The sequence below is a fragment of the Thalassophryne amazonica genome, chromosome 5, assembly GCF_902500255.1.
Source record: "Thalassophryne amazonica chromosome 5, fThaAma1.1, whole genome shotgun sequence".
NCBI classification, from domain to species: Eukaryota; Metazoa; Chordata; class Actinopteri; order Batrachoidiformes; family Batrachoididae; genus Thalassophryne; species Thalassophryne amazonica.
The window spans coordinates 48,208,481-48,224,534 of NC_047107.1; the positions used below are offsets into that span (position 1 = coordinate 48,208,481).

At 47.3% G+C, this 16,054-nt stretch overlaps 1 protein-coding gene and 1 pseudogene across 2 annotated transcripts in view; one reads left to right on the plus strand and one right to left on the minus strand.

Annotated features, from left to right (window-relative positions):
- Positions 1-16,054, minus strand: part of sv2ca (synaptic vesicle glycoprotein 2Ca) — a 120,819-nt gene that overhangs the window by 54,925 nt on the left and 49,840 nt on the right. The gene's annotated exons all lie outside the window — the stretch shown is intronic.
- Positions 6,957-13,941, plus strand: LOC117510418 (annotated as a pseudogene).

Here is a 16,054-nt window from a genome sequence, read left to right on the forward strand (position 1 = left end):
GATGAATGGAAGATGGCATTTAACACCCCCTTAGGTCACTTTGAGTACCTGGTCATGCCGTTCGGCCTCACCAACGCCCCCGCGACATTCCAAGCTTTGGTTAAGACGTCCTGCGGGATTTCCTGCACCGATTCGTCTTCGTATATCTAGACGATATCCTCATCTTCTCCCCAGACTCTGAGACCCATGTTAAGCATGTCCGTCAGGTCCTGCAGCGGTTGTTGGAGAACCGGCTGTTTGTGAAGGGCGAGAAGTGCGAGTTCCACCGCACTTCGTTGTCCTTCCTGGGGTTCAATATCTCCTCCAACTGCGTCGCTCCCGATCCGGCCAAGGTAGCGGCGGTGAGAGATTTGCCCCAACCGGTAAATCGTAGGAAGCTGCAACAGTTCCTAGGGTTCGCCAATTTTTACAGAAGGTTCATTAAGGGCTATAGTCAGGTTGTTGGTCCCCTTACAGCCCTGACCTCCACAAAAGTCCTCTTCACCTGGTCGGATCGGTGCGAAGCCGCGTTTAGGGAGTTGAAACACCGGTTTTCGACTGCACCAATTCTGGTGCAGCCCGATCCAAACCACCAGTTTATTGTTGAAGTGGATGCCTCTGACTCAGGGATAGGAGCCATGCTGTCCCAGAGCAGGGAGTCTGATAATGTTCTTCACCCTTGTGCCTACTTCTCCCGCAAGTTAACCCCCGCTGAGCAGAACTATGACGCTGGCTCACGTGGGACGTTGAGGAAGTGGTCATTGAGGCCCTGACGCGACACCCAGATCCTGGAGGTGGACCACCAAATAGGCTGTACATCCCACCAGACGCTCGGACTGCCGTATTGGACCTCTGTCACAGTTCCAAGCTCTCCTGCCATCCAGGGGTGCGAAGAACCATGGCAGTGGTCCGGCAGTGGTTCTGGTGGGTGTCGGTCGAAGCCGACACCCGGGACTACGTCCGGGCCTGTACCACTTGTGCCAGGGGCAAGGCAGTTCATCAGCCAGAAAAGGGACTCCTCCAGCCGTTACCTGTGCCTCGTTGTCCCTGGTCCCACATCGGCCTGGACTTTGTCACGGGCCTCCCTGCGTCCCAGGGAATGACTACCATCTTGACGATAGTGGACTGGTTTTCCAAGGCGGCCCACTTCGTGGCCCTCCCGAAGCTCCCGATGGCCCAGGAGACTGCAGACCTCCTGGTCTACCACGTTGTGCATCTGCATGGTATCCCCAATGACATCGTTTTGGACCGTGGTCCTCAGTTCTCCTCACAAGTCTGGAGGAGTTTCTGTAGGGAGCTGGGGGCCATGGCAAGCCTGTCATCCGGGTACCACCCCCAGACCAACGGCCAAGCAGAGCAGGCAAACCAGGATTTGGAGCAGGCCTTGCAGTGTGTCACCTCCGCGCACCCGACGGCCTGGAGTCAACATCTGGCCTGGATCGAGTATGCCCACAATAGCCAAGTCACATTGTCTACCGGCCTCTCCCCCTTTGAGGTATGTTTGGGGTACTAGCCCCCATTATTTCCTGCTGTAGAGGGAGAGGTCGAGGTGCCCTTGGTCCAGGCCCACCTCAAGAGAAGCCGTTGGGTGTGGAAGACAGCCCACTCTGCTCTCTTGAGAGCCCGGACGCGGGCTAAGGACCATGCGGACCGCCGACGAGCCCCGGCCCCTGCTTACCAGCCCGGCCAGGAGGTTTGGCTATCCACCAAGAACATTCCTCTGCATACGGACTCACCAAAACTGACAGACCGGTTCATCGGACCCTTCAAAATCCTGAAAGTCATCAGTCCCGCCACAGTGAAGCTCCAGCTCCCTGCTTCACTGCGGATACATCCGGTGTTTCACGTGTCTAAGATCAAGCTATACCACACTTCGGACCTCTGCACCCCCGGACCAGCGCCGCCTCCTGCCCGCATCATCGACGGCGAGCCAGCTTGGACCGTTCATAGGCTCCTTGATGTACGTCGGAAGGGTCGGGGGTACCAGTATCTGGTAGACTGGGAGGGATATGGCCCAGAAGAACGCTCCTGGGTGAAGAGGAGCTTCATCTTGGATCCCGCCCTCCTGGCGGACTTCTACCAGCGGTACCCCGACAAGCCGGGTCGGGTGCCAGGAGGCACCCGTTGGGGGGGGGGTCCTGTTGTGTGGGCCACCAAAGAGGAGGTACTGCTGGCCCACCACCAGAGGGCGCCCTGCCTGTTGGCGGGTTTCAGGCACCAGAGGGCGCAGTGGCCTGTTTGGATCACCAGGTGCACCTTGTCAGCTGTCATCCATCACTCATCACCTCATCTATAAAAGCCTGGGAGAGACACCACTACTCTGCCGAGTTATCTGCTTACCTTTCAGGTAAACCAACTCAGCCATTTTGTGCCGTTCACACATTCATTGTTACTGAAGTCTTTGCAGTTGTGACTTATACTTGCAACTTGTAGCCGAGTTTGTGGAAGTTGGAGGAGTTGGCGTCTCCACTCCTCACTTCTGACTTACTGAGTATAACCACTGACACTTCACGTTCTCCAGTTTTCTTCTGCACTCTGGGAGTATTTGGATTATTTCCTCCAGGAGGATTTCTGTGAGTTACTGACTGTTTGCTGGGTGTACACACACCCACCTTAACCTGTGTTTGTTCCTGCCAGCAGTACCGGGTCTGACAGCTGGAGCGGTGGCCACCTGGGGATTCAGGACTTGGCGGCTCTGGTGTGTTGCAGGTCTCCGTTGGCGGTGGAACTTCGTGGGTCCCGGCTCTTCTCTGGATAGGCGTCTCCTACCCTCGGGCCTGCCCACGCGTCACCGTTTTTGCATTGACAGACTAAAAGCATATTTGAGTGATTGTGCACATTTGCAAAATAAATTGTATTTATTTGGAATCTCTATTGACCGTTCATTTACGCCCCCTGGCATGGGTCCGTGCATTCACTTTTCCCAACAGAACCACCTTGGGTCCTGTATGGCAATGACCCTGGCAAACAACCAGTCTATCTCCACCTCTCAAGTTTCAAGTTTATTCAGTTTATAACTGATTTCTCAGCCAGTCAACCCATGCAACCGAAAGGGTGTTGGGAGAACAAAGCTTATATACACCTACCCCTTTTACATCAGCAACGTTTATTTAACACAACAAAACCAACAAAACACAGTGAGCAGAACAGCAAAACAGACATCTTAAAATAATCAATAAACTCAAATTCCTCATCATAGGCACACATCACATAATCTATCTATCTATCTATCTATCTATCTATCTATCTATCTATCTATCTATCTATCTATCTATCTATCTATCTATCTATCTATCTATCTATCTATCTATCTATCTATCTATCTATCTATCTATCTATCTATCTATCTATCTATCTATATATATATATATATATCATACTTTAACTAACAGCTATATAGTCCTTCAAACATGAACTGTATTTTCAGAAAATTCAGAGAATTTAGACAATTTTCACATTCAGAAAACATCAGTTTCTTATATTGGAGTTTAAACTGATTGACATTTGGACATCACTTGAGTTCCTTAGCCAGATTATTCCATATTTTTGGGCCACAAATAGAAACACAAAATCCTTTCCTGGTCATCTGAGCGCCAGCAATTTTAAAATGATACAAGCCCCTTCAATTACATTTTCTCTCTCTCTCCTTGAAAAATTCTTGAATTCTGAGGGGCAGTTGCTTATTTTTCACTTTATACATTAATTGCACAGTCTTAAACGTAATCATATTGTGAAGTTTTAATATTTCAGATTTAATAAACAATGAATTGGTGTGATCTTGATAACCTACATTGTGAACTGTTCTTAATGCTCTTTTTTTGAAGAATGAATAATGATTGCAATGTAGTTTTATAATTATTGCATCAAACTTCAGCACAGTTAAGCCAAGTAGGGAGCAACCAATGAACAATACAGAGTATGAAGTGCTTTGCAATCAAGAACATGCCTTACCTTATTTAGTACTGCAATACTTTTTGACATTTTCTTTTGAATACGATGAATATGAGTTTTCCAATTAATTCTTTCATCAATAATAACACCTAAGAACTTATTTTCTTTGACATGCTCTATGATTACCTCTTGTATATTTAACTGAATTTGTATTTCTTTATTGTAATTCCCAAACAACATTATTTTAGTTTTAGACAAATTTAGTGATAATTTATGAATATCAAACCATCTCTTTAACTTTATCATTCCAGTATGTATCAGACAATAATTTCTGCAGATTTTCTCCTGAACAAAACAGGGCTGTATAATCTGCAAACAGAACTGCCTTAAACAGATCTGAAAGTTTACATAAATCATTAATGTACAAAATAAATAATGGTGGTCCTAAAACAGAACCCTGAGGAAGCCCACAAACGATCTCCAGATACGAAGAGCAGCAATCTCAGAGTTTAACAAATTTTAAATTTTAATTCAGTTCAAAGCCACTCCTCTGATCCCATACAGTTCCATCTTTTGAAACAATGTGCTGTGATCAATTGCATCAAAAGCCTTTCTTAGGTCAGTAAATAAACCTATTACTATTTCCCTTTGCGCCACATGACTACTGATCTCTTCTACTCAATTGAGCAGAGCCAGTGCAGTGGACCTACTTGCTTTAAAACCATACTGACTTTCATCCAGCAAGTTATGTCGTTCTATAAATTTATCCAGTCTGCTATTGTAAAGCTTTTCCAATATCTTAGAAAATTATGACAATAGAGACACAGGCCTGTAATTTGTAAAAAGATGTTTGCTGCCAGATTTAAATAATGGTATCTGTTGGGGAAAGTGAAGTACACGGACCCACGACAGGGGGCATAAATGAACGGCCAATAGGAAGTCTGAATAAATAACAATTTATTCTGCAAATGTGCACAACCACCAAAATATGCTTTTAGTCTGTCAATCAATCTACACAAAAGATGACGTGTGGGCAGACCCGAGGGTAGGAGACGCCTATCCAGAGAAGAGCCGGGATGCACGAGGTTCCACCGCCAACGGAGACCTGCAACACACCGGAGCCGCCAAGTCCTGAGTCCCCAGGTGGCCACCGCTTCCAGCTGTCAGATCTGGTACTGCTGGCAGGAACAGACACAGGTTAAAGGTGGGTGTGTGTACACCCAGCAAAAAGTCAGCAAAAATACAGTTCCTTTCTGGGGGAAAAACGTCCACCTCCAAACACAGGAACACAGAGTACGTGCAGTGCCTTATGTATCACTTATTCAAAGTCTGAAGTGAGGAGTGGAGATGCCAACTCCTCCAACTTCCACAAACTTGGCTACAAGCTGCAAGTGTACAAAAAGGTTAACGACTGCAAAAAGCTCTGCTGCAAAAACGTGTGCGTACGGCACAGAACGGCTGAGTAAGTTTACCTGACGGGTAAGCTGATAACTCGGCAGAGTTCTGATGATTCTCCCAGGCTTTTATGGGTGGTGATGATGGCGAGCTCCTGAGAGGCGGCTGCGCCGTCTGGTGCCTGAAACCCGACAACAGGCAGGGCGCCCTCTGGTGGTGAGCCAGCAGTACCTCCTCTTCGGGCGGCCCACACAACAGTATCACTTTTGCCACTTTCATACTTTTTGGAATGGTTTTGCAATTTCAGTAATTATTTGCTTGACTAAAGACATATGTACACCATTATGATCCCTTGACTTTTTACTTTTACATGTACTAACTACCTTAATAATTTCCCTTTTATCTACTGGGCCAAGAAACATTGTGTGTGGATTTCTCTCAATTAATTGCTGATTTTCCCATGTACTGTGTGGAATTTCAGCTGCCAGAGCTGGCCCAATATTACTGGAACTATCCACTACTTGACTCATATCATATTTTTCATCTTTGTTCTTATATGTAAAATATGTTGGATAGTTATTTGATTTGGATTTATTTGTTATAATAGTATTCAATATTTTCCATGTTTCCTTTCTGTTGTTTGTATTGTCTTTTAGTATTTTTCCAATGTATGACGTTTTTTACAATTCTGCATGATAGTTGTTAATTTATTTTTATAGTCCTTATATTTAACCTCTGCCTCTCTTGATTTAGTTTTTATGAATTCTCTATATAGCATATTTTTTTTCTTGCAAGCCTGTTAAAGACCTTTAGTCATCCATGGATGACCTTTATATTTATTCTTATTACTATACTGTATAACTTGACAACTTTTGCATTGAGAAATATGTTTTCAAATTCTGAATATCCCAAGTTATCAATCAATCAATCAATTTTTTTTTTATATAGCGCCAAATCACAACAAACAGTTGCCCCAAGGCGCTTTATATTGTAAGGCAAGGCCATACAATAATTATGTAAAACCCCAACGGTCAAAACGACCCCCTGTGAGCAAGCACTTGACTACAGTGGGAAGGAAAAACTCCCTTTTAACAGGAAGAAACCTCCAGCAGAACCAGGCTCAGGGAGGGGCAGTCTTCTGCTGGGACTGGTTGGGGCTGAGGGAGAGAACCAGGAAAAAGACATGCTGTGGAGGGGAGCAGAGATCGATCACTAATGATTAAATGCAGAGTGGTGCATACAGAGCAAAAAGAGAAAGAAACAGTGCATCATGGGAACCCCCCAGCAGTCTACGTCTATAGCAGCATAACTAAGGGATGGTTCAGGGTCACCTGATCCAGCCCTAACTATAAGCTTTAGCAAAAAGGAAAGTTTTAAGCCTAATCTTAAAAGTAGAGAGGGTGTCCATCTCCCTGATCTGAATTGGGAGCTGGTTCCACAGGAGAGGAGCCTGAAAGCTGAAGGCTCTGCCTCCCATTCTACCCTTACAAACCCTAGGAACTACAAGTAAGCCTGCAGTCTGAGAGCGAAGCGCTCTATTGGGGTGATATGGTACTACGAGGTCCCTAAGATAAGATGGGACCTGATTATTCAAAACCTTATAAGTAAGAAGAAGAATTTTAAATTCTATTCTAGTTAGCATCCTGTTTTCAAGTTAGCATCCCCACAGTGCCCAGATCCCCTGCGCTCCAGAGGGCCTTGGTGAGACGCAGGAGGAGCTGGGCCAGGAGTCACCCCACAGAGCCCAGAACCTCCAAGCTCATGAAGTCCAAGCTCCACGCATTCCACAACATCAATGGCAGGTTAAGTGGCCTCCAGCCAGCAAAGGGAGTGAGTGGCGGAAATTTGATGACGACGTTGATGGTATCCTGGAAGCTACTATGAGGGGAGGGGCAGACAGGAAACTTCAAACAATGGCAACCATGATCATCAGTATCGCCACGGAAAGGTTTGGTCTAGCAGAAAAGAGGGTCACTACAAACCAGTACTCCAAGAACCGCAGGACAGAAAAGATCTCACAGCTATGCCAGGAACTATGACTCTTGAAGAGGCAGTTTATGGGAGCAAGCGAGGACGAGGAGTCAGGATTGGTAGAACTTCGAGGTATCCTTAGGAAGAAGCTGCTAACCCTTCAGCAAGCAGAATGGCACAGGAGGCAGGCCAGAGAGAGAGCCAAGAGACGTGCTGCCTTTCTGGCAAACCCTTTTGGGTGTGCCAAACAGCTGCTAGGTCAAAAATGTAGCGGCTACCTCACATGCTCAAAGGAGGAGGTAGACTCATATCTCCATAATACCTACAGCGATGTGTTGTATGGCTGGGGGGGCCTGGCTGCCTTTTTGTTTGTCTTTTGTCCTGTCTTTTGTTTTTCCTTCCAGGTGGCTTGCATTTGGGACTGAGTGGCTGTGTAGCTGAGTTTGTCAGGACCTCGCCCTGATCACCTGAGGCTGATCGCCTGCGGCTCGTCGGGACTCACAGCTGTGGTGCATCTACAATGGATTGGAGCATGGTGGCATTTGAGACTGGAGTACACAGTGTGTATTTGCCGGAGACTCGACCTTGTGACCAGACGGGTGAGATCGTCGTCTCAAGAGCCTTCTCATCATCAGTGGATGCAGAGAACGTCCAGGTTTGATGCATGGTTTGTGAAAGAGGAGGGGGTGAGGTCTCACGCTCGTCAGCACACTTCTTGAGGTACGTTAGATTTTGTGACTAACATTTATACAGTCAGTAAATGTGGTGTCCCTCACACCTTTATTATATTGAGCTGTATGTTGGTCGTTTAAATCAGCTTCCACTGCAGTGGAGTTTTGTGAACTGGATGTTCCATGCCTGCAGGGTGGGAAGCTGATTAGTAACCAAGCCAGGAAGTGTTTGCTGTTTGTGCACCTTTGAGCGTTCTCTCTGTGTGTTGAGTGTGGACTCACATAATGATTCCTTCTTTCACAGACTCGGTTTGTCGCGGCCACCTTGGGGGTGTCGGCGGGGTCCTTGGGTCCGAACTGGTTCTGGCTCCGGACCGTTTTGTGCTGCTGGGAGCACACCGCAAATCCGCCATGCCAGACCGCGCACTTATTTGTTTGTATTTTTTCACAGCACTGTTATGTTCATTAAACTCTGTTATCCTTTGTACCGTGCTCTGCTTATTTTATACTGGGTCCTTCAAACGCTGGTCGGTTCTCCGGGCTGCGTCCGACACATAACAGTAGTCTCTGGCCAAACATCACGGACCCAGCGGTAGCAGAGACGGTAACGCGCCGGGAAGGCGGCAGCAGACGTTCAGAAGTTATCCGGATCAGTTGCGGGTGCTCTCCGCCTGGATGGTGCGCGTTGGAGAACCCATTACTGAATACTGATTTGAGCGCTCGTGCAGCCGTGTTCCTGTGTGTGCCTTATCCGAGGGTCGTGGTGGAGTGTGACTGGCGACGGCTTCGCGTCACGCTCCGACCGGATAAGAGATTTAAACGGGAGCTGCAAGAGTGTGTCTGTAATGGGTGCACGTGCACGGCGGAGCTCTGTGGCACGGGTCGCTGTGCTTCCCGTGTGACAGTTGTAGCCCCGTTTCCCCAGATGAAGATAACTACTGCGTCTGTTGTGTCAGCTCCGGTGTTATTTAGTTGAATCACATTTTTGGTTGTGTGCTGCTCACAGGAAAAGCAGCATGAATTATTTTCTGTCACCAAAGGGGGTTTTTCATTTTTAGCACTCTGGCTCCCTCTGTTGGTGACTGAGTCACATTACCGTCAAGCTCTTAAGTTGGAACAGGTGTGTTCCATTTGTTTGAGCTTGACGGTATAAATCACTTATTTGTTTTGTGTTAGTTCATTTTGTGTGGGTGTTTTTTGAGTTGGTTTTTGTGGGGTTTTTATTTGTACACTATTTAGTGTCTGGGGTCGTGACCCTGCAGTTCTGTCTGGAGCAGAAAAGGACCCAAACAACTGTATGTTAGTCTGTTAGTCTTTTTTTTTTATTTCTTTTAGTTTCCCCTCCCCAGGGTTTGATGGGACGGTCCCCTGGGGGAGTGATGGGGTGGTAATTGGGTTGTTTTTTCTTTTCTTTTTTTTTGTTTGTTTGTTTTTTGTTGTGCCCTCTCTTCTCCTCTGACTCCAGCCGTGTGAGCCGTAGCTTGTCGGCGTTGCTGGAGTGGTGCAGTTTGGTTATGCTGGGCGTTTCCCAGGTAACCTCTGCACCTGGGGGGGGGGGGGTGTTTTTGTTTGTTGATTCCCTGTTCCACCTCCGGCTTCGGCGCGCCTTTGAGCTGTCTGCCATCGGCGTGGCTGAGGTTTGGGGCAGTGGGATATACCCGCAGCTGGTGGCTGGTTTAGAAGTCGGAGGAGTGGCGCCGTTTTGTGCCGTCTGCCATAACCGCTGTTCCACTCCTCCCGGTTGGCTTCTGGGGTATAGTCACGGTTGGTGACACTGGACGTGCTTCCAGTTTCCACTGCGCCCAGGGGGTGGGGTTGGGGTTGTTTTGTTTGTATGTTTTTTTTTCTCCTTTTGTTTTTCCCCCCAGTTTCCGCCCTCAGGGTTTGACTGTGGTGTCCTCTGAGGGGGAAAGGGCTATGGGTCCATCTAGCCATAGACGGCCGGGGCTGGGTCCGTTGGTCATGAGGGGAGGCGTCTCCTGGTGTTGATGGAATGGTCCTCTGGGAGGCGCTGGGAGTCCCCGTGGGTGACATTGGATCCCAGAGGGACCTCGGCTGTGGTTATTACTCCTGGAGCTGGCGGGATGTCCTCTGGGGGGTGTTGGTCCCTACATGTCGTTAGGGGGGGGTGGTGTTAGCATTTTTATTTGCAAGCTTAAGTTTGGGTTGTGTTTTTCTTTTCTCCTCCTCCCGGGGTTTGATGGGACGGTCCCCTGGGGAGGGGGGGGTGGTTTGGTTGTTTATGTTTGTCTTTTTTGTTTTATGACTAATCAGACTGTGAACATGGTTGGACAAAGGCTGACCGCACAGGTTCAAGAACTTCTGGCCATACCTGTGCTAATTGACTGATAGAAACAAGGGCAAAGATGCAGCCAGAGGAGAAGACATCAACCGTTCTGTTAGATGAAGATTCGGTTGGAAGATGAATGCGGATACGGTTTCCAGCCATGGTCCCTGGAGGGGGGTGTTTCTCCTGGGCCAGGTTTGTGTGGTCGCCGGGAGGCTTCCCGTGAGGGTGGGGTACTGTTGTATGGCTGGGGGGGCCTGGCTGCCTTTTTGTTTGTCTTTTGTCCTGTCTTTTGTTTTTCCTTCCAGGTGGCTTGCATTTGGGACTGAGTGGCTGTGTAGCTGAGTTTGTCAGGACCTCGCCCTGATCACCTGAGGCTGATCGCCTGCGGCTCGTCGGGACTCACAGCTGTGGTGCATCTACAATGGATTGGAGCATGGTGGCATTTGAGACTGGAGTACACAGTGTGTATTTGCCGGAGACTCGACCTTGTGACCAGACGGGTGAGATCGTCGTCTCAAGAGCCTTCTCATCATCAGTGGATGCAGAGAACGTCCAGGTTTGATGCATGGTCTGTGAAAGAGGAGGGGGTGAGGTCTCACGCTCGTCAGCACACTTCCTGAGGTATGTTAGATTTTGTGACTAACATTTATACAGTCAGTAAATGTGGTGTCCCTCACACCTTTATTATATTGAGCTGTATGTTGGTCGTTTAAATCAGCTTCCACTGCAGTGGAGTTTTGTGAACTGGATGTTCCATGCCTGCAGGGTGGGAAGCTGATTAGTAACCAAGCCAGGAAGTGTTTGCTGTTTGTGCACCTTTGAGCGTTCTCTCTGTGTGTTGAGTGTGGACTCACATAATGATTCCTTCTTTCACAGACTCGGTTTGTCACGGCCACCTTGGGGGTGTCGGCGGGGTCCTTGGGTCCGAACTGGTTCTGGCTCCGGACCGTTTTGTGCTGCTGGGAGCACACCGCAAATCCGCCACGCCAGACCGCGCACTTATTTGTTTGTATTTTTTCACAGCACTGTTATGTTCATTAAACTCTGTTATCCTTTGTACTGTGCTCTGCTTATTTTATACTGGGTCCTTCAAACGCTGGTCGGTTCTCCGGGCTGCGTCCGACACATAACAGCGATGCAGCCCGGGAGGAGGACCTGGGTGAATGTAGAGGCCTGATTAATCTGCCTGCTCCGACCACTGCCCTTAACACCAAGGCACCCAGTTGGAAAGAAATCCAAACTGTTGTCAAGGCTGCCAGATCCAGCTCAGCACCTGGACCCAATGGGGTACCTTACCTGGTGTATAAAAGGTGCCCCAAGCTCCTGCAGCACCTGTGGAGGATCCTGAGGGTGATCTGGAGGAGGGGTAAGGTGGCCCAACAGTGGAGATCCGCAGAAGGGGTTTGGGTTCCAAAGGAGGAGAGGTCAACCACCATTGAGCAGTTTAGAACCATCTCACTGCTTAACGTCGAGGGGAAGATATTTTCCAGTATCCTCTCCCATCAGCTGTCAGTCTACCTCCTGAAGAATCAGTACATCGACACCTCGGTGCAAAAGGGGGGATCCCATGGGTTCCAGGATGCCTTGAACACAGTGGAGTGGTAACACAACTGATCAGAGAGGCCAGAGAAGGGAAAGGAGACCTGGCGGTACTATGGCTGGACCTAGCCAATGCGTATGGCTCCATACCTCACAAGCTAGTGGAGGCGGCATTGGAGAGGCACCATGTCCCAAGCAATATCAAAGTCCTCATCATGGATTATTATAACAGCTTTAACCTGAGGTTCACTTCTGGCACAGTTACATCAGAGTATCATCGGCTGGAGAAAGGAATTATCGCGGGATGTACTATTTCGGTGATACTCTTTGCCCTGGTCATGAATATGCTAGCCAAGTCTGCCGAGCCGGAATGCAGAGGCCCCCAAACCAAGTCCGGAATCCGTCAGCCTCCCATCAGGGCATTCATACCTGACAGTAACAACAGCGTCAGTCCCTGGATGCAGATGGATCCTCCAAGGTTTGGAGAGGCTAACCACCTGGGCTCAGATGCACTTTAAGCCAGAAAAATCCAGGTCGCTGGTTCTGAAGACAGGGAAGGTGATTGACCAGTTCCACTTCTCTCTAGGAGGTACCCGTATACCATCAGTCACAGAGAAACCTGTGAAGAGCCTTGGAAAAACCTTCGACGTCTCCATCACGGCAACCAATGAACAACTGGAGAGTTGGCTGACAACAGTTGACAAGTCAGGTCTTCCGGGCAAATTCAAGGTGTGGTTATACCAGCATGGCATCCTGCCTAGAATACTGTGGCCACTGCTCGTATATGTGTTTGCCATCTCTACTGTGGAAGGATTTGAGAGGAGGATCAGCAGCCACCTGCGACGTTGGTTGGGCTTACCTCGAAGCCTGAGCAGCATCGCCCTCTACGGTAATAAGACCAAGCTGACGCTCCCTATCAACAGCCTTACTGAGGATTTTAGGGTTACCATAGCAAGGGAGGTGCTCCAATACAGGGAATCCAAGGATCTGAAAGTATCCCAAGCAGACATTGAGGTGAGGACTGGCAGAAAGTGGAAGGCACAGGAGGCTGTGGACCAGGCAGAAGCACGGCTGTGTCACAAAGAGCTTGTGGGATCTGCGGCAACTGGCCGGGCAGGCCTGGGAACCATTCCAACAATCCACTACAACAAACTTGAGGGCAAGGAAAGGCAGGACCTGGTTCAACGCAAAGTGAGAGCTGGGGTTGAGGAGCAGCGTGCAAGCCAGATGGTGGGATTGAGACAACAGGGCAAATGGACCAGATGGGAGGGAGCCAATGAGAGGAAGAGCTCGTGGCTGGAGTTGTGGAAGGCAGAACCCTACCGCATCAAATTCCTAATCCAGTCAGTCTATGATGTCCTGCCCAGCCCGTCGAACCTTTTCACTTGGGGCAAGGCCGATATCTCAGCATGCCCCTTGTGTCAGGGAAGAGGAACGCTGGAGCACATCCTCAGCAGCTGCCCGAAAGCGCTGGGGGATGGTCGCTATCACTGGCGCCATGACCAGGTGCTGAAAGCAGTTGCTGAGTCCATCAATACTGCCATAGACCAGAGCAAGAGCTTGAAACCATTAAGACGGGAAATCTTATTTGTGCGAGCTGGAGAACAACCACCCGCCCGACTGAAGGCCCAGACAGGCCTCCTGGGAGCAGCGAAGGACTGGCAGTTAAGGCTGGACCTGGGGAAACAGCTTCATTTCCCTGAAAACATCATGAAAACCAGCCTTAGACCAGACATCGTCCTGTTCTCAGAGTCATCCAAGCAGGTCATTATGTTGGAGCTTACAGTGCCCTGGGAGGAGAGAATGGAGGAAGCCAGTGAGAGGAAGAGGGAGAAGTACGCTGAACTGGTGGAGGAGTGTCGCAGACAGGGGTGGCCTGTGAGGTGTCTTCCCGTCGAAGTTGGAGGAAGGGGCTTTGCAGGAAAGTCACTCTGCAAGGCCTACAGCCTCCTGGGCATCACCGGAGCACGCAAGAGAAAGGCCATCACTGCAGCATCCGAGGCTGCAGAGAGAGCCTCACGGTGGCTGTGGATCAGGAGGGACAAGCAGTGGGCGATGGCTTCTTGGACACAGGCCGGGAATTGATCACTCCCGGTCGGGTCGCCTGGGTGAGGGGGTCTGAAGTTGAAAGACCCGAAACCCCCCATGACCCCAGGTACTATCACTGATGATGTGTCCAAGAATTTGCATTATGAGATGTATGTAACCACCACCATGCGTAAATGGGATTCCAATTCTGTAAAAGTAAATAATGTTTTAAGACAGTGAAAGCTTATTCAGATTCCAAATGCTTACAATATTGTATTTTCTCAGTACATTTTCATCAAGTTTAGATCTGTTATTGTAAAAATTGGTAAATGGTCACTGATATCACTGATTAATAAACCACTTAGTGTTTTGGTATCAATATCATTAGTAAATATATTGTCAATGAGAGCAGCTGAATGTGAAGTTATTTTTGATGGCCTAGTGATTTTTGGATATAAATTTAAACTGTACATAGTATTAATGAAATCCTCTGTCACTTTACGCTTATACAGATTTAAAAGATCAATATTTATATCTCCACAAACAAATACTCATTTGTTATACATCTGTGAAATAATCCATTTTTGAAACTCTTCAATTTTGGAGCCCGGAGTTCTGTATATGCAACTAATAATTATATTTTTACCTTTTTCCATGCATATTTCAATTGTCATGCATTCCAACAGATTTTCCACGGCCATTGCCAAATGATCTTTAATTTTGTATTTAAGGTTTTTGTCAACATACAATGATAGTCCTCCTCTATTTTGCCTATTCAAATGATTGAATTCAAAACCTTCCAATTCGTAATTCCTATCATCAGCCTCTCAAGCCAAGTTTCCGATATGGCAATTATACTAAAGGGATGACAAAATTCCTGTCATTTGAAATGCGGTAGTTGTATTGTTCATCTGTGTAATACTGACAATTACTATTTCTAAAAGAATAGAAATGATTATCTGGATCTATCTCATATTCCATATCCTATATATGGTGCTCAGTATACTGAAAAGATTGTAATTCCTGCACAGAAGTAAAATCAAAGGAATCAACTATCATCATATAATAAAAAGAAAAGCCTATAAACCAAAACCCAAAAATAAAAAAAAACAGTCAAATTAGGTCCCACTACATAATGTAAACATCCACATAATATGAAAGTCATTTTCCAGAATGGCTTATATCCAAGTTCATTTGACAACAGAAACATAACCCTAAATGAACGAATAACAATACCCATCACTTCAAGCTAAAATCATAGTGATAAGAGTATCACTATGATTTAGCTTCCTCCGGAGATCCGTTTAACTTAAACCTGGTTCACATGACAGGATTTTAAAATTATCTTTAGGTTTCCAAAACCTGAGAGACCACACACGTGAAGATAAAAAAAAATCATAGATCTAACAGGTTTGGTCATAGAGTGTGTAGTGTTCAGCCACACGGTAAGAACAAGAACACCACACATGAACAGATTTCACACACAAACATTCACAGCTCAGACAGGAAATCTCGCAAAATCTCTCGAGATTAAACATGACTTCAAAGTAAACAGATACTTTGTGGACTATTTAAAACAGAGGGGGGAAAAACAATACAAAAAGAACAAGAAAAGGCATTCTTTAAAGGAGTGGAGACAGCGCGACCACTGGACTTTCTGGTAAGTCAGAACAGCTGTTTTGAATTTATTTTCCACTCCGTATGTCCGTCACCTCGCTTTCTGAATGGCTGTACATCACATTCAGCAGGCTGCGTGTTCGTGGGTGGTCGGAAGACACAGCACACTTTGCGATATCGGGCCAAAATAATCCAACATGTTGAATATTCCCGATTTGCGATCGGATCACCCCTGACGTCCTTCCGAGCAGATCAGAGCGCTCTGAACACACCACACATGACAGGAATATCTGATAAGATTATCTTTTGCGTCATCATGATTGTCAGGACGTCCTTAAGATTGTCGGAAGGGGAAGATCGGGTCCGATATCGTCCTAATTATCCTGCCGTGTGAACCAGGCCTTAATCATCACTTTACAGTTCTCGTCCAAGTCACTTGTATTTTTTCTGTTTTTTTAGGGCTCTGGCTTGTCTTACAATATTGGCAATTCATTCATTCATTCATCCTCTACCGCTTAGTCCAATTAAGGTCGCAGGGAGCTGGAGCCTATCCCAGCAGTCAAAGGACGTGAGGCGGGGTACACCAAGGACAGGACGCCAGTCTGTCGCAGGGCCACAAACAGACAAACAAACACATACACACCCACACACACACCTAAGGACAATTTTAAAG